This window comes from Bombina bombina, chromosome 2, assembly GCF_027579735.1.
Source record: "Bombina bombina isolate aBomBom1 chromosome 2, aBomBom1.pri, whole genome shotgun sequence".
In the NCBI taxonomy this organism is placed as follows: Eukaryota; Metazoa; Chordata; class Amphibia; order Anura; family Bombinatoridae; genus Bombina; species Bombina bombina.
The window spans coordinates 205,287,899-205,315,135 of record NC_069500.1 but is presented as its reverse complement, the minus strand read 5'-3'; the positions used below and the strand labels follow the sequence as shown (position 1 = coordinate 205,315,135).

Genomic DNA, 27,237 nt, shown 5'->3' with positions numbered 1-27,237 from the left:
GACTAAAGAAAATATACATATATAGTTAAACTTGCTAACTATATGTTTAGCAAATTTTAGCTTTTTATTCCTGCTTCTGTGAGTATTTTCCACGGTGCTGGCACTCCCCCATGAAAGGGCTGAGCTGTGCTTTAGTCTAGCACGCCCACTCTCCATTCATAGGCTATATGCAAATTCCTATGTCAAATGAGCATTAGAAATTTGCCTGCACAACAAATCCACTGTAATCCCTGCTAAATAGTAAAAATACATAATTTTTTAAAAATTCCTATGTGTAATAGAAGTCAGAGCTTTGACTGCAGACATCGGCTCTGTAAGATTGATGAGACTGGGACAGGCTGAAGAACGGCAAGACAAGCAGAGAGATCACTTCAGCTAAACTTCTCACAGTGTGTAGTGAGCATATCAGGAGGACTACGTAATTGTGCCAACACAGACATCATTTGACCTGAAATTCTTACCTCTGTATTTGTGCAGACAGCGTATGTATTTCTGCAGTGAGAATCTGTTTTGTTACAAGTACGTAGTCCTCCTGATATGCTCACTACACGCTGAGAAGTTTAGCTGAAGTGATCTCTCTGCTTGTCTTGCCGTTCTCAGTCTCCTAAATCTTACAGAGCCGATGTCTGCAGTCAAAGCTCTGACTTTTATTACACATAGGAATTTTAGCAGGCAATGCAGGGCAGCCACGGCATCTGAGCAAGTAAACAGCTATACAATGTCAGGCACAGCTTATCAGGCAGCTTCTTGCAAAAGCTTTAGGAGAGGACAGCACATGCACAATGCACTGAGCGGGAGTAACAGCAGACTGGCCGTGCGGCCAGAACATGTTCTAAGGAGTTTAGGCAAAGTGCATTGTATAGAGACATTTCAAAAAAATATTTCTAAATGCAGAGCATGATTAAAACAGAATGTTCAGCACCACTATACTCAACTATTCCTGCTATTGTGTTTAAAAATTGAACACTTTTTGGGTAAACTGTCCCTTTAAGGTAAGCGTTAAAATTGTCTAGCCCCCAAACACTATTAAGCAATTTTTCACAAACTCATGCTGCATTCATGACGCTAAGGAGAAATAAACAACCTGTCTCATGGCAAAAATAAAAAAAATTACTCTTACCTGATAAATGTATTTCTTTTTTGACACGGTGAGTCTAATTATTATCAATTACTGTTGGGACTATCACTCCTGGCCAGCAGGAGGAGGCAAAGAGCACCACAGCAAAGCTGTTAAGTATCACCTCCCTTCCCATAAACCCCAGTCATTCGACCGTAGGAAAAGGAGAGAAAGTAAGCAACACAAGGTGCAGAGGTGCCTGAGGTTTATAAAAAAAACTGTCTGTTCCCATCCTTGTCCCTTCAAGCCCACATCTCCGTTATCCCAAAACCTAACAAGTCCCCTGACAGTATCCCTAATTACAGACCAATATCCTTATTGAACGCAGATATTAAAATTTATGCGAAAATGATAGCGACTAGATTAAATCGTTATCTCCCAGACCTAATTCACCGTGACCAAGTGGGCTTTATCCCTTTCAGAGAGGCGAGAGACAATACAGTCCGGAACCTGTTCCTCCTCTGGCATGCCAAAACGCAAAATCTCCCCTCGATCTTTCTCTCAACCGATGCGGAGAAAGCGTTCGACCGCGTCGGCTGGCCGTTTCTTAAAGCCACCCTTCAATCCCTGGGCATTGGAGATTCTATGCTCCATAGAATCTTCGCCCTGTATGATTGCCCGTCTGCTCGAATATCTCTCAACGGCATCCTCTCCCCTCCCTTTCAGATTTCAAATGGCACTAGACAGGGATGCCCCCTGTCCCCTTTATTGTTTGTTTGCCTCCTAGAAACATTCGCAACCAGAATCCGACAAAATTCAAAAATTCAAGGTATCTCGATCAGGGGGGAATCCTATAAACTCTCTTTATTCGCAGACGACGTGCTATTCTCCCTCACCGACCCTTCAAAGTCCGTACCAGCCCTTATAGATGAACTCACACTTTTTAATAATCTGACTAACTTCCTGATCAATCACTCCAAATCCGAATACCTGGGGGTATCCCTGCCGCCACTCCTCAGACAACAACTTAACTCATCCTGCCCCTTTCGTCAATGCTCCTCCCACCTAAAATACCTAGGCACCCTCCTCACAGAGGAGATAGATTCCATATACAATTTAAACTTCGTCCCTTTAAAACTCTCTCTAGAGCGTGAACTTTCATCCTGGCACTCCAGACACCTCTCCTGGATGGGTAGAATCAATGCAATTAAAATGACGGCCTTCCCCAAACTTCTATACTTGCTGCAAACTCTACCCATACCCCTCCCCCCCCGATTTCTCTCTAGCATACAAAAACTATTCACATCTTTTGTCTGGGGTGGTAAGCACTCAAGAATTAATAATAAAGTTATGATGAGTCCCCGTATCCATGGAGGTCCGGGAGTCCCTGATTTTAACCTTTATAACCATGCCATCTTTATACAGAGAATTGTGGATTGGAGACTTCACAGATCCCAGAAAAGATGGGTTGTCTTGGAGGAACTCATAAATACTGGGCTTAACTTACAATCTTGCTGCTGGGACACGGGGGGCGGAGTTGTACCGGAGGGAATAATGAACCCAATTACCAAAGAAACCTTGACCCATTGGGAAAAGATCAATAGGCTTAACCCTTACCTCTCATCCAGGCCCTCCCCATTGACATCACTACTTTTCAATCATGAGTTTTCCCTGACGACCTGTAGGAGGCTTTCTGAGGACCCTACCCCCTCGACTGACATTTCCATATACCATATCACTGATAACGAGCACCTTCTGACACAATCTCAACTTATAGAGTCAGGCTTCACTTGGGCCCACAACTGGTTCACCTTCAGGAGGACCCACCACTACATTACATCCCATAGACAACACCTTAACATGCTGAGACCACTGACCAACCTAGAAAAATTATTCTCCTCCACCTCTATTCTTAATCACACCCTCTCCAAAATTTACTCCATCTTAACCTCTCCCCCTCCTGGCAACCTACCTCATTCTATGGAATCCTGGGAGAGGGAACTGGGGGTCACTATTCTCCCACAGATGGCCTCCTCTATGTTCATCAACACTAAATCTTCCTCTTCCTCTGCGGGCCTGCTAGAACTGAACTACAAAATACTCCACAATTGGTACCTTACACCACGCAGACTACATAAATTATACCCCACAACTACGAATCGATGTTGGCGCTGTGGCCACGTGGGCAGTGGCATGGGCCACATGTGGTGGTGGTGTACTGTCATCAACTCATTTTGGAGAACCCTCATTGGGGAAATAGAGACAATCTTCCAAAAAACATTACCCTGCGACCCCTTGCTATACCTTTTAAATAAGAATATTAAGCTCCCATCCAAACCACTCATCACCTTGTTTCGCATCTTTACAAACAGTGCCAAATCCCTTATAGCCAAAAATTGGAAGTCCACAGACCCCCCCACTCTTACACAATGGAGAGCCAAGGTTTCAGACCTTCTAGAGCTTGAGGAATACAGGGCATATAGATTAGATAACAGGGATCATTTTATCACTGCTCAGATTATGTGGGAACAATATCTCAAGTCCACTCTCGACTTATCGTTTGCTGTGCACGACACCGCTCAACTAACCAATCTTACCTCTCATTCATAGACCCTATTATGACTATTCCTTTTTGACCCAGACACACCATTACTCCGACTCTAGCAGATACATATGACCGTTGTTAATTCAATATGAGCAAACGACATTCCCACCCTAATTCCAATTAAACCTTTTGTCTGCTTTCCCCTTTCCCCCCTTCCCTTACCCTCTTTTTTCTCCCTCCCCTCTTGCTCCCTTCCATTCTCCCTTCAGCCTTATATATATATTGTTTATTTGATTTTGATATTGCTCACGAAACTGAATGTTTGTAACAAGTTTGTTCTGGCTGATTTCATGTTGTAAATTTCTTATAATTCCTATAATAAAAAAGAATTTGGATTAAAAAAACTGTCTGTAAACAGGGAGGGCTGTGGACTCACCATGTCAAGAAATAAATACATTTATCAGGTAAGCATAAATTTAGTTTTCTTTCTTAAGACACAGTGAGTCCACGGATCATCAATTACTGTTGGGAATCAATACCCAAGCTAGAGGACACAGATTATAAGGGAGGGACAAGACAGGTAACCTAAACAGAAGGCACCACTGCCTGCAGAACCTTTCTCCCAAAAGAAGCCTCACCCGAGGCAAAATTATCAAATTTATAGAATTTAGAAAAAGTGTGCAATGAAGACCAAGTCACAGCCTTACAAATCTGTTCTACAGAGGCCTCATTCTTGAAGGCCCAAGAAGAAGACACCGCCCTAGTGGAATGAGCTGTAATTCTCTCAGGAGGCTGCTGTCCAGCAGTCTTATAAGCCATATGAATAACACTTCTCAACCAGAGAGAAAGAGAGATGGCAGTAGATTTCTGGCCTTTACGTTTACCAGAAAAGCAAACAAACAATGCAGAAGTAGTAATGGATAAAGGAGAGAGGTGTAAATACTACTATGTTCAAAAGTATTTCATGGTGCAATTCTCAAGTTAAATGTAAAAATTAATAAAAAAGGAAGACCCAAAGGATATAACAATACTACCCTTCGAAAGAGAGGATATACAGCACTCGTAAATGAACAAAAAAACTTTTATTTCATCTTCTGCAATTTAGCAAGATCAGTAAGCAAACAAACACTCAACATATAAACCTGTTTAAAATATAAGAGACAATACGGTACCGCTGTCACTATTAAACTAGCATAAACTTAAAGCTGTAAATCCATTGCCTATTGAAAAATACAGGGTATAAAAGAATACATGTTCAAACAAAACACATAGCAAACACTTTGCTGTTATTATCCCAGGAGTTACAGCCCAGAACCAAAGTCCCAGAAAAAATATGACCGCAGCGGACAGCTGCACACTAGTGGGGTGAGGTCCGTGCCGTCCGCCCTGAGGAACCGGCCGGCCAGGGCCTTTTTTTCCCAGGGACGCCCCAGTCTCGACCCCCTCCCCCCAGGGAGGGCCGGGGTGCCCGGGCCCGTCGGCTCTCTCGCAGAGCGCACTTCCTCCACGGCGGTGCGCCGCGACTGGCCCCGGGCCGGCCGGGAAGGCCCAGGGGGGGAAGGTGTCCGGGCCGAGGAATCAGACCGCCACCGCGCCCTCCCCCTCCTTCTCCGTCTGCTCCTCCCCTTCCCCTTCGCCAGGGAGGGGGCGGGCCCGGGAGGGGCGAGGGGGGAACGGGGCCCCCCGCTCTCGGCACGGCTGTCAACCGGGGCGGACCGCACTCGTTGCGCCCCGTCCGCGCGCACCGCCTAGGTGGGAGGGCCCACGACCCAGAGCACAATACAAGTGCATCAGCGTGCTTTACCAGTAAACGCTAACCAGGCAGTAATATAATTGTTTACGTGGGGCTCCCTTAATGTTATAGCATATAACCAATAGTATGTGGCATACTGCTTCATAAAAAACTCACTACTATATTCATCATCTTCTAAAACCCTACGTTCAGACTTGTAGTCGGAATAATCAGAACTGTCTCCATCTAACTGTGACAGTATTTCTAAGCTGTATAAATATATCTAGAACCAGACCTTATTTTTGGAAACTATTTAAATATCTTTGACAGTAATCTACCCAATACGTAACACACCTATTAGTAAACTAGTGTGACACAACAGCATACACTATTAAGACTGTTAAGTTAATAAACTTTATAAACTGTAGGACAGGATTAGAGCGATTACAGGACTTATTACAAGCGCTACCAGCTACTTCCTTTGACCCATATAATCAATATCTTATTTAAAGTGTAACTATAAGTAGACACAACAGCTGTAAGTTGAACAAACATATTTAGATGGGCACTCCTACTTCCCAAAGAATGTGAATACTTAGCATATAGTGTTACATCTAAACATAAGAGACTCAGTGTATTACAAGGAGGAGGTAATATATATCCTTCTGTATTATTAACTGCTTTTCAGTTGAAAAATATTCACTTTGTTACCCAGATTTCTAACTTAACCAAAATAAAACGTATTCATTAGTGGATAAACAGTCATCTAGTACAATACAACTTCAGACCACAGCATAGAGGTTCTATCTTAATAAGACACAATATACTCAATATGATCACTAGTGATTAATTTGTGAAAGATTATTCATCTGTAAAACAAGAGCACCAGTACTGTATTACAGCAATAACACAGATACACTGAATTGATTGTCTCACACGTGTAACTGCGATCCTTAAGTATCTCAGAATAACATTAGCTTTGATATTCTTTTTATAAAATGAGTATTCAACTGAACACACCCCAATATACCTTGTGAATCCCCATGATAATTAGCCTTCGATATTAATTGATTTGCTCTCTACATTTTCTTTAGAGACACAGGCCTCTATTTATCAAAGTCTGGCGGACCTGATCCGACAGTGCGGATCAGGTCCGCCAGACCTCGCTGAATACGGAGAGCAATACGCTTGCCGTATTCAGCATTGCACCAGCAGCTCACAAGAGCTGCTGGTGCAACGCTGCCCCCTGCAGACTCGCGGCCAATGGGCCGCCAGCAGGGAGGTGTAAATCAACCCGATCGCACTCGAACGGGTTGATTTCCGGCGATGTCTGTCCGCCTGCTCAGAGCAGGCGGACAGGTTATGGAGCAGCGGTCTTTGTGACCGCTGCTTCATAACTGCTGTTTCTGGCGAGTCTGTTTCGGAGCTTGATAGATAGGCCCCACAGCGTGTGACATAGAGTTACCTACTCTGAAGGCTGCAGTACAGTTTGGTGGGACAGTTTATTAGTTTACAAAACTGAATAGACCATGTAACGTAATCCCTTGAGGAAATTACAGATAACCACTTCACCCAAACTATTATAGCATTTAGCCTCCAGACTCACATAGGTGTTATCCCTGTTGATATTTTTAACCCGGTTGCATACTAGTTACTGTTGATTCTTCCCATAGCGGCATTATTTTCACTATATCTCCAGTTATCTATGCCCAACCAGCAAAAACCTCAATGCCAATTCAAGTCTCTGTGTAATTTTAAATTACACCTACACATACACTGATTTTAATCCATTGTGCTCTAAATAAAAGTTATGTTTTAACCCATGTGTCCAACCTTTTGGTTTTCCATTCAGTATGATGTCCTTTAATTAAGGGGTGTTAGAAGTGCTATATAAGTGCACCCTTTTCAGTCCAAATCCCTTTGCGATTTTGATTAAAATTTGCAAGCTCCACACTAGGTCAGTTACTCACGTAACCCATCCATTCAGATTTGGGATTCCTTTCAGACAGCAGAGCTCACAGTGAAGTCCGATCACGTGACTAGTGACGTCACTGAAGAGGATGGGCTAGCCTCAGGGTTTTAGTGAAGAGACAATGTGCTGTTAAGAACTTGCCATAGGTTGAAAATTGCACCTCCCTTCTGCTGATAGGTTCTCCAATGAAACACAATGCTGTTTCCAAACTTACGAAAGGCAAATGCCACTAATACAAGCGGCAGTATCCAGTAAGCATCAAACATTAGGGTTCAACATCTCCCAAGCGCAATTTTTCATCTGTGCTGTGTGTTTAGAGACCTCTTTACATCAGCGTAGATTTACACCTTGTCAGGTTCGAAGGTATATATAAACACATACAATAGGGCTGTTGGGTCATATCACAAAACTTATCCTTTCTAGAGCCGCATATATTAGCATCACTGCGTGCATCTAGGGGCCATATATCGACACCACAGATATTTCGTAGCTTGTCCCAAACTTATAGAACAACAGTTCTCCTGTAGATAGTGAAGCGGTAAGTCGGTAATGTCCTTAGGGTAACAAAACACTATTTAAGTATGCATAGTGTGAGTTCAGAAGTGCACATCATGCCTCAAAACACTATGCAGAATTCAATGCAGAAGACTGACGAAAATCCTTTGTAGCCTGCGTATCCCTTGACCTTGAACCGTACTTTGGGAGCTTGGTGTTCTGAAGAGACGCCATCAGATCCAATTCTGGTAACCCCCATTTGGTTGTTAACGTGGAGAACACTTCCGGTTGGAGTTCTCACTCCCCGGGATGGAAAGTCTGTCTGCTCAGAAAATCCTCTTCCCAGTTGTCCACTCCTGGAATGTGGATGGCAGATAGACAGCAATAGTTAGTCTCTGCCCACTGGATGATCCCTGCTACCTCCTTCATGGCTAAGGAACTCCGAGTTCCCCCTTGGTGGTTGATGTAGGCCACTGAGGTTATGTTGTCCGTCTGGAATCTGATAGACCGGGCTAAGGCCAGCTGAGGCCAAGCCATCAAGGCATTGAATATCGCTCTCAACTCCAGAATGTTTATGGGAAGAGCAGATTCCTCCTGAGACCAAAGTCCCTGCGCCTTCAACGAGTCTCAGACTGCTCCCCAACCCAACAGGCTGGCATCCGAGGTCACAATTACCCAATAGGGTCTCTGAAAACACGTCCCCTGGGACAGATGTTCTTGCGACAGCCACCACGGTAGGGAGTCCCTTGTTGTTTGATCCAGAACTATTCTCTGAGATAGATCTGTATAATCCCCATTCCACTGAGCGAGGATGCATAGCTGCAGAGGTCTCAAATGGAACCGAGCAAATGGAACTATGTCCATGGAAGCCACCATCAACCCTGATTACCTCCATGCATTGGGCCACTGATGGTCGTGTCGCTGGCTGTAGGGACAGGCAAGCGGACAGAATCTAGGCTCTTTTGACCTCCGTCAGAAAAATTTTCATAGCAAGAGAATCTATAATGGTTCCTAAGAAGGTCACTCTAGTAGTTGGAACAAGTGAACTTTTCCCCAGATTGATCTTCTAACCATGGGAACGAAGAAACGCCAACAAGATCTTTGTATGAGATTCTGCTAGTTGAAAGGATGGTGCTTTAACCAGAATGTCGTCCAGAGAAGGTGCCACTGCAATTCCCGAGACCGAATTACTGCCAAAAGAGCTCCCAGGACCTTTGAGAAAATTATGGGAGCTGTGGCAACGCCAAATGGAAGTGCTACAATTTGAAAATGTTTGTCTAGATAGTCAAACCTCAGATATTTTTGATGATCCCTGTGAATGGGAACATGCAGGTACACATCCTTCAGGTCTATGGTTGTCATAAATTGACCCTCTTGAATCAGGGGGAGAATGGAGTGGATAGTCTTCATCTTGAAGGACGGCACTCTGCGGAACTTGTTTAGTAACTTTAGATCTAGAATGGGCCTGAAAGTTCCCTCTTTTTTGGGAACCACAAACAGGTTTGAGTAAAACCCGAGACCCTGTTCCTGGCTTGGTCTACAGATAATCTTGAGAGGTGGAACCTGCCTCTGGGCGGAAAAGTCTTAAATTCTAACTTGTACCCCTGAGAAACAATGTCCACTGCCTACTGGGACATCTCGCTCCCAAGCCTGCGAAAACTGAGAGCCTGCCCCCCACTTGATCTGATCCCGGATCGGGGGCAACCCCTTCATGCTGACTTGGATTTAGCTGCGGGTTTCTTGGATTGCTTCCCCTTGTTCCATGACTGACCAGGCTTCCAAGAGGGCTTGGATTGTTCCTGCTTGGCAGAAGCAGGGAAGACTTACCTCTGAAGTTATGAAAGGAACGAAGATTAGTCTGACGTCCCTTCATTTTGTTCTTGTCTTGAGGCAGAAAGGATCCTTTACCACCCGTGATATCTGAAATAATTTCTGCCAATGCCGGCCCGAACAAGGCCTTTCTCTTGTAAGGGATTGCCAAAAGCTTAGAATAAGAAGAAACATCGGCAGACCAAGATTTAAGCCATAGCGCTCTACGCACCAAGATAGCAAAGCCAGATATTTTGGCCCCCAACTTAATGATCTGCAAAGAAGCGTCAGTGATAAAGGAATTAGCTTACTTTAATGCCTTTATCCTATCCTGAATCGCCTCCAAAGGGGTTTCAGCTTGCAAGGACACAACAAAGAATCGAACCAATAGGCTGCCGCACTGGTTACTGTAGCAATGCATACCGCCGGTTGCCATTGTAACCCTTGATGAGTATACATCTTCTTTAAAAAGGCCTCCAGCTTTTTATCCATAGGATCCTTGAAAGAGCAACTATCTTCAATAGGGATAGTAGTTCTCTTAGCCAAAGTAGATATCTCCCCTTCCACTTTGGGGATCGTCTGCCACGACTCCTTGATGGAGTCTGCGACTGGAAACATTTTTCTAAAGACAGGGGAGGGGGAAAAAGGTATTCCTGGCCTCTCCCATTCCCGGGTAATAATCTCTGTGGAACGTTCTGGCACTGGAAACACCTCCCCAGGAGAGGGAACATCAAAGTATCTAGTTAATTTACTTGACTTTTTAGGGTTGACAACGATAGGTGGATCGGAGTCGTCCAAGGTAGCTAAAACCTCCTTAAGTAAAACACGGAGGTGCTCAAGCTTAAATCTGAAGGAAACCACTTCAGCATCAGAAGCACGATTTACACTATCTGAATCTGAGAGTTCACCCTTTAGAAGCTACTGAAGTATCCTCCTCTTCCGACCTATGGGAAAGAGCAACTTGTTTAGCCTGAGACGGATCAGATACCTTACTGTCTGACTCAACAATCTTCATCTTACGCCTCCCTTGCAGCATAGATACCGCTGAGGAAACCTGGGCCGCAATTTCAGCCTTCAAAAACACTTCATCAGGAGATAGAGAGGAAGCGCAGAGCACTACGTGAGACGATGGTACAGTTTGGGACATTTGTGGAGAAGGCTGTGGCATAGCCTTGAGAGAATGGTGGCTCAGAACCAAACAGTATATCCTTGTATAATAAAGTTCTTTCTACACAAGAACTACAAAAAGGCAAGGGTGGTTCCACTTGGGCATTTAGACAAAGTTCAACAGATATAGGCACTGACTCAATCTTGCACAGAAGCAAATACACAGGAAAAGAAAAAAATTATAATTTTTACATTTTGAGATATCAAAAAAAGGAACTGTCTTTTAAGAGTTCTATTTAGAAAATCAGTGCCCGCAATATAAAGGAAACACCCTTAACAATGGAAACCCTTTAGAAAATGATATAAAATATTTCCAAGTCCCAAATAATTTTATATACCTCCTAGGCACCCCTACACCACAGCGCTACGGAGTCACTCCGGAACAACAAGTGCCGGAAGAGGACACAAACTTAGACGTACTGAGGAGAAAGCAGCACCAAGAAAAAGCGCGTGCTGCGTCTGGGTGGAAGGAACCCACCCCCAATGACGTCACAGAGGTTCCGGGCCGAGTTTAACTCTAAAAAACGGAAAGGATTCTGTTATAGACCAAAGACTTCTACCAGTAAAAATATAAGCAGAAGACCCCAACTGCCGGTTTCTGCTGAGCCACCAAAAAGTTTAAAACAAAACACTCTCTCACTAGGACTAAGTACTAACATGCAGTGCCCTGACAGCCTGTCAAAAACTTCCTGCAGGAAGATCCTTGTCCCATAATAAGGTACAACAATTAAACTTTTTAAGTGCCAGGGTAAATTGCTCTATAAGAAATAAAAAAAGGCACTTACCTGCACCCTTGTCTGTCTGACAGGGAGACAGCACCAGGAATGAGAGGAAGCCGCTCCTCACAGACTCCTGTGAAGGAAAAGATGAACAGAGTAAGCATACTCTGGCAAACTGTAGAAGGGCAGCAATATTGTCAGGAATACGCAGTGAGGCCCACCCCACAAGTTTCTAACTGCTTTAAAGCTACCACAGCCCTACTGAAGAGACTAACGTGGAATACAGCTAAACCCAGCTTGAGAGGAAAGATCAGAGCAAGCCTGCTCAGGCTTCCAAAATAATAAACCTTGATAGAAGAATGTTTTACAGACACCTAAACATTCACCTCCTCCTTGCACCTAAGGCAAAAAAAAATGACTGGGGGTTGTGGGAAGGGAGGTGATACTTAACAGCTTTGCTGTGGTGCTCTTTGCCTCCTCCTGCTGGTCAGGAGTGATATACCCAACAGTAATTGATGATCCATGGACTCACTGTGTCTTAAGAAAGAAATATACACACATTTATAGCTTTAATAATAAAGTGCCTTCCATAGCTAAGAGTGTCTTAAAGAAAAAAATAATTATACTTTCCATAAGACACTTATCCACATATCAAAAAGGATGAGAGCGGCATAAACTGATTAAAAGTTCATCTTTATTTTGAATACGAAGAATATAAAAACAGAGGCATTCTCCATGTGCTGGGCAGGTCAGAACCTCAAACCCACAATGAAGCTATAATGCTATAATGCAGTCATATCATATAAATGCACATATATTCTTTGTATTCAAAATAAAGATGAACTTTTAATCAGTTTATGCCGCTCTCATCCTTTGATTACTTTGCCTGTCAGGCAGTAAACTGATTCTCCCGGATACAGCCGCTGGAAAGTAGCCGATGTCAGCCGGAGCCGAAGCTTGATCAACACAGGAGAGTACTACCCTTGGATTGGCCGCTTGAGTGCATGTCAGAGAACGGAGCTTGGGACGATTGGTTTTAGTACCCTTCACTTTTGTCAGCTGAGCCAATTAGTGGCACAGCGGAGGAAACGCCGGATTCTATTGGGCACACTGCAGTAGGAATGATTGGATTCCTCCTGATATGGAGAAAGAGCAGAAGGATAATTGCGGCTATATTTCGCCTTGTATCCTGAGACCTGCATAGAAGACCCTAAGTAAGCCCTCTCCCTTCTACTCTGTTTGGAGTGTTGGAAGCTTTGTAACGCTAGCATTTCAGTTTGAATTATGCACTTTGGCTCACTACTGTTTGGCTGTATATTTAATATCACCACTAGCAGAGGCGTAACTAGAAACCACAGGGCCCAGGTGCAAGAATCTAAGAAGTTAGGTTAAGTAAGTAGTTCTCCTTAAATATATTATTTTATTAAAGTATAATCATATGGATCCTGTTTTTTTAATATAGCACTATTAAAACATTACATTAAAACAGTGCATAAAAAAATAAAAGTATACTGATCCTTTAAAGGGGTTTTTATGCCAGTAATAGTGTGGGTCTTGCCACCAGCTATGAGGCGCGCTACTACTGCATGCCTCACTCCAGGAGGCATTTGGCTATAGCAATGTCTTGCCACACTAATTAACCACTTAGTTTAAAAACAACAGCCAAGTACACCAGATGTCTATAATGAGTTAAAGTTAACACATTGAAAACATACTAAATTTACATAGGTTGTTAAATGAAAAATAATTTTCTCTGAAATAGTTGATAGCTATTATGTACTGTGATTCACTGTAATGTACTTTTCAGAAACGTAATCCTTGGTCATAGCACTATAAAGAGGCTCATATTTAACAGGTTTCATTTTTTTTACAACCAGCTTTTATGAAATAAAAGATGTTCAATAGAAAAAGTAACTTAAAAGAGGAGAATACAAAGCTTGTGTTAATACAATATACATTGCTGGTATTTTTTTTTTTTAATAATCAAAACATAAGCTGAACAGTGAAACATCAAGGTCCCAAAATATAAAGAGAATAATATAGTGAGTAAAGAGTATACCCACTGTTAACAAAAAACAATGTCTACCTCACATACAGCTACTAGAAGTGACTACGCCCATATTTAATACTTTTAATTCAAAGGAGATTTTATATGCAGTTTTGCCAAGGGAAAAAGGAAAAATAGGTAGATAAGTTATATGAGGATATTGTGAGGCATTGAGATGGCCATATGGTTTGTATCTGTATAAATTTGCCCACAATTCTTCTACCTTGAGATCTCCACATGGATATAGATGGCACCTCCTTGTGTTTCCAATTTTTGTTATTAAAAACCTTGCATTATTGACCATTATTTGAAAGAGTTTTTTTGGCGGGAGGGGATTGAGTTCTAGGGAGTAGATTAAGAAGCAAAATTAGCGGGTCTAGGGGGAACTGCGGTTGTAGTACAGCTTCTATTTCAGTAATTAGTGTTGTCCAGAAATTAAGAACTTGGGGGCACCACCACCAAATATGGCCATTTCCCCGGTTTACATGCCCGCATCTCCAGCATCTGTTACTTTTATGAGGTAATAATGAATGTCTTTTTTGTGGGGAGTAAAAGTTTGTAATTTATATCTAACATAGATGAGGAGACTGATGAGGACATTATAGATTGGAACATTGCTGAGCATTGAGAATTATCCCACCCAAATCTGTCTCCCACTGTTCTATACAAGAAGTAAAAAACCAGGAGGATTTTGTGTCAGGGTATTATATATTTTATATAACAGGTGTGCTGCAGGAGGGTTTATGGTGCAGAGTCACTGGAAGCCAGTCGAAGGACGAAGAAGATTAGCCACTTGTAATGTAAGTGATGTAAGGAGGAGGGCCTGAAGTAGGATCTTTGTATCGCAGTTACCATATGGACAGATTAACAGGTTACAATTTATGTATATTCAGGAAGTAATTTAGACAGTGTGCCAAGAGTATAGCTTAATTGAGGTGCAAATACAGAAGCAAGTTACCAATATAAGATACACAACATAATTAAAAGATATTACACAGGCACTTAACGAACAACTATTCTTAAGGTCAGGGGCAGAGGTCGCAATTGCGGGGCCCAGCTTCAAAAAAATTGTTTTTTTTTTTACAATAAAAAACGTTGACCTGCCACTGCCTGCACTGATATCATGTGAGTGTGACATGACTACAGGGGTTAGTGTTTCTGTTTTACCCATTGGTGTTTATGTGTGTATGTATGTATGTGACTGTGTGTATATTTATGCATGTACTGTATGTGTGTGTGTATGTTTGTGGAACCAGCAAATAACAGACTTTTTTTTACTACAGCATGGGGGGGCAGGGGGTAAACAGTGTCAGTCTATACAGTACCACTATATACAGTACGGGGGGCTGGACCATGTCACAGACTACTGTGGTCACTTTATAAAGTACTGGGGCGGGTAGGGTCAGGCCAGCCATCTCACCAACAGATTACAGACTGTGTCACTGACTCACTATATACAGTACTGGTGGGTTAAACAGTGTCACTATATACAGTAATAGGGGGTCAGACCATCTCACAGACTGTGGGCACAGGGTACCTCCTTTTGCAGACATGTAATCTGATTCACATTTTTTTTCTGTGTTAAAAGTAAAAAAAAAAAAAAAAAGATATGTATCAAATTCACTTTTTTTTGGGTGGGGGGCCCTTCTTAGATTCTTGCACCTGGGCCCTGTGGTTTCTAGTTACGCCTCTGCTTAAGGTAATTCACCAGCCATGAGTATTTTTAGGGAACAATGCATAAGCATTCTGTATGTGCACCAAATGGTATTAACAGCCTGAACTACTGTTGTAATGAAAAGGTTTGGTGCATATAAAAAGTGCCTTGGGATCATGTTTGCTCCCAATCGCACAGAAGGCACTGGGCATTCTTTTAAGTGCATAAAGGCCCCTTTTCATTCACTGTAATTACTCTTAGGTAGAGTAATGGAAAATAAATCTCTGACGCTAAGCACAAAGCTAGGTAGCTTACAATGGGCTAGATTACAAGTGGCACGCTAAAGTTAGTGTAGGATGTGATAAGCAATATTGTGACCGTGCTAACTAGCAAGCATATTATAAGTTGAAAGTAAACTGTAGCGCTTAAGTGCAAACAACATTTGCTCCCAATGGAACCAGGGAACATTGATTTTCCAACCATACCTGCAAGGAAACTACACTAGTTGGTGGTTGGTATGAGATATTGCCAAAGGTTAAGATTGAGCCTCAACCAAAATATTGGCCAGGTAAGGGGCTACTGCAATACCCTGAGCAGTTATCACTAACAACAAAGCTCCAAAAAAAATTGTAAAAACTCTGGGATAAAGAAATAATGATCTGGAGAGAGTATATCTGTCAATACCCAGGTGTTCTATATTCCCCTCTTATTCGTGGTACTTGGAGGTAGAAAATGGGTCTCAAGTACGTCTGAGAACCCCTGTCAATGAAGAATCTGGAGCACCTCAATTCTTCACCTTCTCCTGGGGTGGCAAAAATAAAATTGAGGTATACAGAAAGGTGGGAGGGATTAAATGCTCTTGGTATGTTGGTATCTTTGTCTCATCTTAATGGTCAGGGGTTGAATCCCAGAGGTAATGGCTTTTTTTTATGAAAGAAAAAGTTTAAGACCAAAAATGTATAACTGTGTCTGACCACTTGTAATCTGTATAATTGTAATAATGATAAACAGAGATGTTATATATATTTTTTATAACAAATAGCCTATATCTTAAGATGGCATTATATATATATATATATATATATATACACATATACATACACATCTATCTATCTATCTATCTATCTATATATGTGTATACATATATATAATAAATATATATATATGTATATGTATATATATATATATATATATATATATATATATATATATATAAAACAACAACAGCAATAAATGTGATGACTATAGGTAATACATCACAGTTAGAAATAATTCTGCTTTTAGTACCCCAGAATGCTCAGGGGTGCTCAGATATTTATATACACCTATAAAAACACTAAACTTACAACTTCCTTTGCTCCTCTTTATTATACTAAAACACAATTAGCATAATCAATTAGATACTTTGTACAACTGACTTGTTTTCTTTAATGTGTTCCTAATAATATGTTTTACACGTTGGATCAAGCAGCAAAAATAGTTATTTCATATACAAAAACACACCAGAAGGAGCAATTTCACACATATTTTTTACTCTACAGCTACTATAAAAGATAATTGGGAACACATTAAGGGGAAAGCAATTTTCAATACAATGACTTGTAACGCCAATTGACGAGTTTGGTGCTTTGGTACAGAAAGTACCCTTAATAGATATGATAAATACCTAGTGGTTATGATCATTCCAGACAAGTTGATCTTTTTAAATTAAACTACAATACACTAATGAGAGCTATCAGTGCCAAATTGGATAGATGAATTCTGTCAAAAAGTTTCATAAAGATACTGTATGTCAATATGACGTACAAGTCCTTTAAACGGCTTCATAAATAAGTGTGAACTTATAATAGGGAAAATGTGCCTGAGCAAGATATGTATCCATGGTAAAAGGGAAGACGACCTTGACTTTATTGTGCTCAAATTGCGCACATTACCTGCATCAGTCTTGCACTATACTCCTCTGTTGTTTCCAGGATGTAATAATAATACCCAGTAATTATTCTATTGTACTTATTTCTAGAAATGAAATGGTTAAATGTGTGTTTGAGTGCTTAAGGCTTTCTGTTTTTATTTGACAAACTTTCCTGCAAGTACACATTTAAAATAAACTGTTCCTAGTTGCTAAGCATTTTTCTACCTTCCACAAAATAAATCATACTGATTGCTTGTAATGGCTTTTTGCAACATCATTTTATGCATGTACAGTACATGAATGAGGGTAGGTCCTAATCCTAATAAGGAAGTGGTGGGTTTACATTAATGCAGTAAAATATATTATTGAATGTAGTTTTCAGTCTGCAAACTGCACATTTTAAATGTCTAAAGTAAACTTTGTATTATTTACACTAAATTTTGTGTGAGCTGAGATTTTATTTTAAAAAATGGAGAAAAAGTGAATATCCTGTAGTCATTAAAAATACTTGATGGAAAATTTGTTTTATAACCTCCAACAGAAGTCCATAAAGATATGGTTGATGCATTAGGACATGGTCTCTCAATGCCAGGCTTCGGGGCATGCTAACACGTGAGATATTCAAAATTTCCTTGGATGAGAGCAGATCAATAACCATGGTTACTGAGCACTGGATCATATGTGCTCTAGTTCAGATATCTTCAAAAACTGGCCTGTTAGTGTGCTCAGAGGACAGGGAATTGAGAAACACTGTATCATCTTAATGGTTATATCAGACACTTAAAGGACCACAAAATGCAGTACAATTGTATAATTAACAAGTGCATAACAAAAAGACAATGATTGGGGGGGCGGAGCCGGCCAACATCCAACATGGCCGCATCTGTGTAAACCTCCTTGTAGCTAAACTCCTGGACGCTACACCACAGCTATCAAAGAAGGCAAAACTCAGCTAAATGTTGAAAATCAGATAGCTAAATACTCCTGCATGCTAACGATGGGACTATCACGTCGCTACAGCCACATAGGGAGAAGTTACACAGCAAACTAAGCCACATGGACGGTGGTAGAGGCAACTAAGGAGGTAGTGAGTAGCATTAACACACCAAAATTCCTATGACATTTACACTGACTTCAGCCTGGGCAGATACGGAGTACCGGCACAGACAAGTCCTAAACAAACACTCACAGATATAGTGCTATATCAAACAACGTAACCCTTTTTTATTCAAGAGATATTACAGCACAACAAAAGCTGTTCGAAAAATTCACTAAAATACAGCCTGAAACCCCCAACTCTACAGACTGTCTCAAAGCAACAAGAGGGGCATAAATAACAGAATTTATGTTTACCTGATAAATTACTTTCTCCAACGGTGTGTCCGGTCCACGGCGTCATCCTTACTTGTGGGATATTCTCCTCCCCAACAGGAAATGGCAAAGAGCCCAGCAAAGCTGGTCACATGATCCCTCCTAGGCTCCGCCTACCCCAGTCATTCGACCGACGTAAAGGAGGAATATTTGCATAGGAGAAATCATATGATACCGTGGTGACTGTAGTTAAAGAAAATAAATTATCAGACCTGATTAAAAAACCAGGGCGGGCCGTGGACCGGACACACCGTTGGAGAAAGTAATTTATCAGGTAAACATAAATTCTGTTTTCTCCAACATAGGTGTGTCCGGTCCACGGCGTCATCCTTACTTGTGGGAACCAATACCAAAGCTTTAGGACACGGATGAAGGGAGGGAGCAAATCAGGTCACCTAGATGGAAGGCACCACGGCTTGCAAAACCTTTCTCCCAAAAATAGCCTCAGAAGAAGCAAAAGTATCAAATTTGTAAAATTTAGTAAAAGTGTGCAGTGAAGACCAAGTCGCTGCCTTACATATCTGATCAACAGAAGCCTCATTCTTAAAGGCCCATGTGGAAGCCACAGCCCTAGTGGAATGAGCTGTGATTCTTTCAGGAGGCTGCCGTCCGGCAGTCTCGTAAGCCAATCTGATGATGCTTTTAATCCAAAAAGAGAGAGAGGTAGAAGTTGCTTTTTGACCTCTCCTTTTACCAGAATAAACAACAAACAAAGAAGATGTTTGTCTAAAATCCTTTGTAGCATCTAAATAGAATTTTAGAGCACGAACTACATCCAAATTGTGCAACAAACGTTCCTTCTTTGAAACTGGATTCGGACACAAAGAAGGCACGACTATCTCCTGGTTAATGTTTTTGTTAGAAACAACTTTCGGAAGAAAACCAGGTTTAGTACGTAAAACCAAAAACAAAACATTCCAAGATAATAACTTAATATCAACGGAATGTAAGGGTTCAAACGGAACCCCCTGAAGAACTGAAAGAACTAAATTGAGACTCCAAGGAGGAGTCAAAGGTTTGTAAACAGGCTTGATTCTAACCAGAGCCTGAACAAAGGCTTGAACATCTGGCACAGCTGCCAGCTTTTTGTGAAGTAACACAGACAAGGCAGAAATCTGTCCCTTCAAAGAACTTGCAGATAATCCTTTCTCCAAACCTTCTTGAAGAAAGGATAGAATCTTAGGAATTTTTACCTTGTCCCAAGGGAATCCTTTAGATTCACACCAACAGATATATTTTTTCCATATTTTGTGGTAGATTTTTCTAGTTACAGGCTTTCTGGCCTGAACAAGAGTATCAATGACAGAATCTGAGAACCCTCGCTTTGATAAGATCAAGCGTTCAATCTCCAAGCAGTCAGTTGGAGTGAGACCAGATTCGGATGTTCGAACGGACCTTGAACAAGAAGGTCTCGTCTCAAAGGTAGCTTCCATGGTGGAGCCGATGACATATTCACCAGGTCTGCATACCAAGTCCTGCGTGGCCACGCAGGAGCTATCAAGATCACCGATGCCCTCTCCTGGTTGATCCTGGCTACCAGCCTGGGAATGAGGGGAAACGGCGGGAATACATAAGCTAGTTTGAAGGTCCAAGGTGCTACTAGTGCATCTACTAGAGTCGCCTTGGGATCCCTGGATCTGGACCCATAGCAAGGAACCTTGAAGTTCTGACGAGAGGCCATCAGATCCATGTCTGGAATGCCCCACAATTGAGTAATTTGGGCAAAGATTTCCGGATGGAGTTCCCACTCCCCCGGATGAAATGTCTGACGACTCAGAAAATCCGCTTCCCAATTTTCCACTCCTGGGATGTGGATTGCAGACAAGTGGCAGGAGTGAGTCTCCGCCCATTGAATGATTTTGGTCACTTCTTCCATCGCCAGGGAACTCCTTGTTCCCCCCTGATGGTTGATGTACGCAACAGTCGTCATGTTGTCTGATTGAAACCGTATGAACTTGGCCTTTGCTAGCTGAGGCCAAGCCTTGAGAGCATTGAATATCGCTCTCAGTTCCAGAATATTTATCGGGAGAAGAGATTCTTCCCGAGACCAAAGACCCTGAGCTTTCAGGGGTCCCCAGACCGCGCCCCAGCCCACCAGACTGGCGTCGGTCGTGACAATGACCCACTCTGGTCTGCGGAAGCTCATCCCCTGTGACAGGTTGTCCAGGGACAGCCACCAACGGAGTGAACCTCTGGTCCTCTGATCTACTTGTATCGTCGGAGACAAGTCTGTATAGTCCCCATTCCACTGACTGAGCATGCACAGTTGTAATGGTCTTAGATGAATTCGCGCAAAAGGAACTATGTCCATTGCCGCTACCATCAAACCTATTACTTCCATGCACTGCGCTATGGAAGGAAGAGGAACAGAATGAAGTATTTGACAAGAGTTTAGAAGTTTTGATTTTCTGGCCTCTGTCAGAAAAATCCTCATTTCTAAGGAGTCTATTATTGTTCCCAAGAAGGGAACCCTTGTTGACGGAGATAGCGAACTTTTTTCTACGTTCACTTTCCACCCGTGAGATCTGAGAAAGGCCAGGACAATGTCCGTGTGAGCCTTTGCTTGTGGAAGGGACGACGCTTGAATCAGAATGTCATCCAAGTAAGGTACTACTGCAATGCCCCTTGGTCTTAGCACCGCTAGAAGGGACCCTAGTACCTTTGTGAAAATTCTTGGAGCAGTGGCTAATCCGAACGGAAGTGCCACAAACTGGTAATGCTTGTCCAGGAATGCGAACCTTAGGAACCGATGATGTTCCTTGTGGATAGGAATATGTAGATACGCATCCTTTAAATCCACCGTGGTCATGAATTGACCTTCCTGGATGGAAGGAAGAATTGTTCGAATGGTTTCCATTTTGAACGATGGAACCTTGAGAAACTTGTTTAGGATCTTGAGATCTAAGATTGGTCTGAATGTTCCCTCTTTTTTGGGAACTACGAACAGATTGGAGTAGAACCCCATCCCTTGTTCTCCTAATGGAACAGGATGAATCACTCCCATTTTTAACAGGTCTTCTACACAATGTAAGAATGCCTGTTTTTTTATGTGGTCTGAAGACAATTGAGACCTGTGGAACCTCCCCCTTGGGGGAAGCCCCTTGAATTCCAGAAGATAACCTTGGGAGACTATTTCTAGTGCCCAAGGATCCAGAACATCTCTTGCCCAAGCCTGAGCGAAGAGAGAGAGTCTGCCCCCCACCAGATCCGGTCCCGGATCGGGGGCCAACATCTCATGCTGTCTTGGTAGCAGTGGCAGGTTTCTTGGCCTGCTTTCCTTTGTTCCAGCCTTGCATTGGCCTCCAGGCTGGCTTGGCTTGAGGACGTAGCACTTGGGGCTGGTCCGTTTCTGCGAAAGGGACGAAAATTAGGTTTATTTTTGGCTTTGAAAGACCTATCCTGAGGAAGGGCGTGGCCCTTGCCCCCAGTGATATCAGAGATAATCTCTTTCAAGTCAGGGCCAAACAGCGTTTTCCCCTTGAAAGGAATGTTAAGCAATTTGTTCTTGGAAGACGCATCCGCTGACCAAGATTTTAGCCAAAGCGCTCTGCGCGCCACAATAGCAAAACCAGAATTTTTCGCCGCTAACCTAGCCAATTGCAAAGTGGCGTCTAGGGTGAAAGAGTTAGCCAATTTGAGAGCATGAATTCTGTCCATAATCTCCTCATAAGAAGAAGAATTATTATTGAGCGCCTTTTCTAGTTCATCGAACCAGAAACACGCTGCTGTAGTGACAGGAACAATGCATGAAATTGGTTGTAGAAGGTAACCTTGCTGAACAAACATCTTTTTAAGCAAACCTTCTAATTTTTTATCCATAGGATCTTTGAAAGCACAACTATCTTCTATGGGTATAGTGGTGCGTTTGTTTAGAGTAGAAACCGCCCCCTCGACCTTGGGGACTGTCTGCCATAAGTCCTTTCTGGGGTCGACCATAGGAAACAATTTTTTAAATATGGGGGGAGGGACGAAAGGTATACCGGGCCTTTCCCATTCTTTATTTACAATGTCCGCCACCCGCTTGGGTATAGGAAAAGCTTCGGGGGGCCCCGGGACCTCTAGGAACTTGTCCATTTTACATAATTTCTCTGGAATGACCAAATTCTCACAATCATCCAGAGTAGATAACACCTCCTTAAGCAGAGCGCGGAGATGTTCCAATTTAAATTTAAATGTAATCACATCAGGTTCAGCTTGTTGAGAATTTTTCCCTGAATCTGAAATTTCTCCCTCAGACAAAACCTCCCTGGCCCCCTCAGACTGGTGTAGGGGCACTTCAGAACCAATATCATCAGCGTCCTCATGCTCTTCAGTATTTTCTAAAACAGAGCAGTCGCGCTTTCGCTGATAAGTGGGCATTTTGGCTAAAATGTTTTTGATAGAATTATCCATTACAGCCGTTAATTGTTGCATAGTAAGGAGTATTGGCGCACTAGATGTACTAGGGGCCTCCTGAGTGGGCAAGACTGGTGTAGACGAAGGAGGGGATGATGCAGTACCATGCTTACTCCCCTCACTTGAGGAATCATCTTGGGCATCATTTTCTCTAAATTTTGTGTCACATAAATCACATCTATTTAAATGAGAAGGAACCTTGGCTTCCCCTCATACAGAACACAGTCTATCTGGTAGTTCAGACATGTTAAACAGGCATAAACTTGATAACAAAGTACAAAAAACGTTTTAAAATAAAACCGTTACTGTCACTTTAAATTTTAAACTGAACACACTTTATTACTGCAAATGTGAAAAAGTATGAAGGAATTGTTCAAAATTCACCAAAATTTCACCACAGTGTCTTAAAGCCTTAAGAGTATTGCACACCAAATTTGGAAACTTTAACCCTTAAAATAACGGAACCGGAGCCGTTTTTATATTTAACCCCTTTACAGTCCCTGGTATCTGCTTTGCTGAGACCCAACCAAGCCCAAAGGGGAATACGATACCAAATGACGCCTTCAGAAAGTCTTTTCTATGTATCGGAGCTCCTCACACATGCATCTGCATGTCATGCTTCCCAAAAACAAGTGCGCAATAGAGGCGCGAAAATGAGACTCTGCCTATGATTAGGGAAAGCCCCTAGAGAATAAGGTGTCCAATACAGTGCCTGCCGGTTATTTTACATAGTTCCCAAGATTAAAATAATTCCTCAAGGCTATGGGGTATAAAATATGCTTATATATAAATCGTTTTAGCCCAGAAAATGTCTACAGTCTTAAAAGCCCTTGTGAAGCCCTTTTTTCTTTATGTAATAAAAATGGCTTACCGGATCCCATAGGGAAAATGACAGCTTCCAGCATTACATGGTCTTGTTAGAAATGTGTCATACCTCAAGCAGCAAAAGTCTGCTCACTGTTTCCCCCAACTGAAGTTAATTCCTCTCAACAGTCCTGTGTGGAAACAGCCATCGATTTTAGTAACGGTTGCTAAAATCATTTTCCTCTTACAAACAGAAATCTTCATCTCTTTTCTGTTTCAGAGTAAATAGTACATACCAGCACTATTTTAAAATAACAAACTCTTGATTGAATAATAAAAAACTACAGTTAAACACTAAAAAACTCTAAGCCATCTCCGTGGAGATGTTGCCTGTACAACGGCAAAGAGAATGACTGGGGTAGGCGGAGCCTAGGAGGGATCATGTGACCAGCTTTGCTGGGCTCTTTGCCATTTCCTGTTGGGGAGGAGAATATCCCACAAGTAAGGATGACGCCGTGGACCGGACACACCTATGTTGGAGAAAACTCATATATAGTTGAGAATGGCATCTAAAAGGCAGGCAAAGACAGACAAAATCACAAAACCCATAACTACTTCCAGGGCGCGGATGAGTGCATATTTTAAAGCCAAAGATCCAATTACCACAGCATCGCCAACCTCACCACACTCTGTAGTGGGTGAAGATCACGAAGAAACAGATTCCACATATCAGGATGATAATCATCCATTAACCAGGGCCGACCTGAAATTGTTACCCTCGAAAGACGACTTCACCTCATTCATGTCACAAGTGAGTCTGCTGATCAAAGAAGGTTTGGCAGATGCTAAAAAAGATATTACAGACTTGGGCAACCGGGTATTACAATTAGAAGAACATGCAGAGGAGATCTCTGAATCAACAAATTTAACGACTATGCAAATACAACACCAAAACATTTAAAAAAAGCAGTTATTTAATTTGTTATAACTAATTATCAAAGCCAACATGACAAAAACGTGTAATATTTCTGTCTACATTGAATATGTTTAAAATGTAACATTTATTACAAAAAAATAAATAAATTAAAAAAAATAAAAATGATTTAACACCTACTCTGAATTTCAAATAAGCAGTAGATTTTTTTCTGGCAAATTTACTTTTTTTCTCCAATTTCCTTGTATCATGTGACAGACATCAGCCAATCACACACTAGTATACGAATACCCTCTGAGATTGTGCACATGCTCAGTAAGATCTTGTTCCCCAGAAAATGTGAATATAAAAGGACTGTGCAAAATTTGATAATGGAAGTAAATTGGAAAGTGTCCTAAAACTGCATGCTCTGTCTGAATGATAAAAGTTTATATTGACTTGAGTGTCCCTTTAAGATGGAGTCATGTTACAATGCACTTCGGTTGCCCACTGAAGAAACCGTGAAGAAAATTTATGACAAGATAGGTAACCCCTGATTGACAAAATGTATAAAATCTGAGTCCACAGTAGCAAAGTGAAAATCCTGTAGTAATTAAAAATGCATGATAAAAAAGAAAAAAAACACAGAAATCCATAAGTATGTGGTTGATGCATTAGGACATCGTTTCTCAATTCTATTCATCTGGGCACACTCACGCCTGATTTTCTGGATTACCATGGGTGAGAGTAGAATAATAACCATGGTTACTGAACAGCAGATTATTTCTGTGATCTAGTTCAGATATCCTACCTGGCTTTTTAGTGTGCTCAGTGATCTAGGATACAGAAACACTGAATTAGGAGACTTCGTCAATACTGTAAGAAACACATCAGATGAAGTATGGACTCTCGCTTGTAACAATGCTTCTTGTTTCCTGTAAGTTGTTTTAACTTGTATTAATAAAAAGTTTTAACCTAAAAGTACTGCACAGTGGTATGGTCCATTAACTTTTGAGTATGGTGCTGCCATTGTCACAGAGGAACTTATGACTTATGAATTACTAACTCTGGACACTTTGCTTTGCCTAGGGTAAAAGTGCCTATTTGTGCTGTGAGAACAGCACATTCCCTGGACCAAGGCACAATTAGTTTATTGTTCATACCGATAAGATGTTTATATGTGTAATTATTTAGGATTGTGATTTTACAAATTCTGATTATGCTTTGAAAGTTTCTTTAATGAATCAAAATCATACTTTGTATATTTCAGTGTATCCTGTACATATTACATTGCACTTTGTATACTGCATGTTCTATATAAAATAAAACTGACAGGACAGGGAAGTTCCATAATCTGAACAGGGCAGTGTCATGCCCACATCAGATCTTGAACTCTGGTCTCCAATTGTCATAATACCAAATGCCTGTCTCTTTAAAAGATATATCCCTAACTGAGTCCTGGCTATAAAGGAGCCTGCAACATTCAATACCTTGCTTGGTATTGAAGTTGCATGCTTCCCTGCACAGCCGCTCTCACTGAGGACTCTGACTTCCCTCTGTGCTACTGAACACACGCTGTTTGCGTGTCATCTATCCACTTCCGGTTTCACGGACCTTCACTTCCGGTTTACACAGAACAGGACGCTGCAGCTCTGTAAGCTGCTCTCCCCTCAAACTACTTCAGCGGTTTGCCTAAAAAACAATCACTGAACCACCATTGCTACTTTTTCTCCCTCCGGAGGTGAGTCATTGCTGGACATATCATCTTATATATTTTTGTCATAAAACCATTTTGTCACTTTTACATTTTTTCACAAAAACGTTACTTTTTCTTTTGTTTTCTGGACATTATCTCTTTTGTAATTTTTGCCTCATATTTATTGTTTGCTACAAACCCATATTTTTCCTTTTATCATATTTTTGCTATGCAGTCCTAAACCTTCAGAGTTAAAACTGTTATTTCATTCAATTACAACTTTTTAGTGAGAACCACAATCTAACTCACTTATTGGCCACAACAGTTTTAACTCTCATATTAAACTCCACTCACTCAGTTTATATGTGTGTATTTCCAGATAAAATACCCACTATAGATTATGTGAGACACAACCTTTATTTATATGGTCTGCTGTAATAACTGTTTTGCATATATTTGTTCTACAAAATCTAACTTAAAGTTAGTGTGTGTTACAGAATACCAAGCCTTAAAAACAGAATGCTGAACCCTGCTGACCTACAGGCTCATGTCATGGAACTCTCCCATAAAGTAGATCAGTTGACACAGGGTCTTAGAGAATTACACTCAGAGAATTTAACCCTAAAAGGTATTATAAAAGAAGGGTTTAACTCTCCTCCTGTTCCTCCTGAACCGCCTATCAGCCCCCCAGAACATTTCTCAGGCGATAGAAAAACTTTTAGACAGTTCTACAATGCCTGTAGAATGTTTATTACATTAAAACCAAAAACATTCCCTACTGAAAGAATTAAAATTCTGACAATAATATCCTATTTAAAAGGAGAACCCCGTGCTTGGGCAGACTCCCTGTATGAATCTAATGACCCCATACTTGAATCAGTTGATGAATTTTTTAGAGCAATGTCTGATCTGTATGAAGACCCTCATAAACAACTGACAGCAGAAAATA

General features: G+C 41.5%; 1 protein-coding gene across 1 annotated transcript in view; it reads right to left on the bottom strand.

Annotated features, from left to right (window-relative positions):
* FAM151B (family with sequence similarity 151 member B) overlaps positions 1-27,237 on the bottom strand; it is a 238,237-nt gene that overhangs the window by 61,095 nt on the left and 149,905 nt on the right.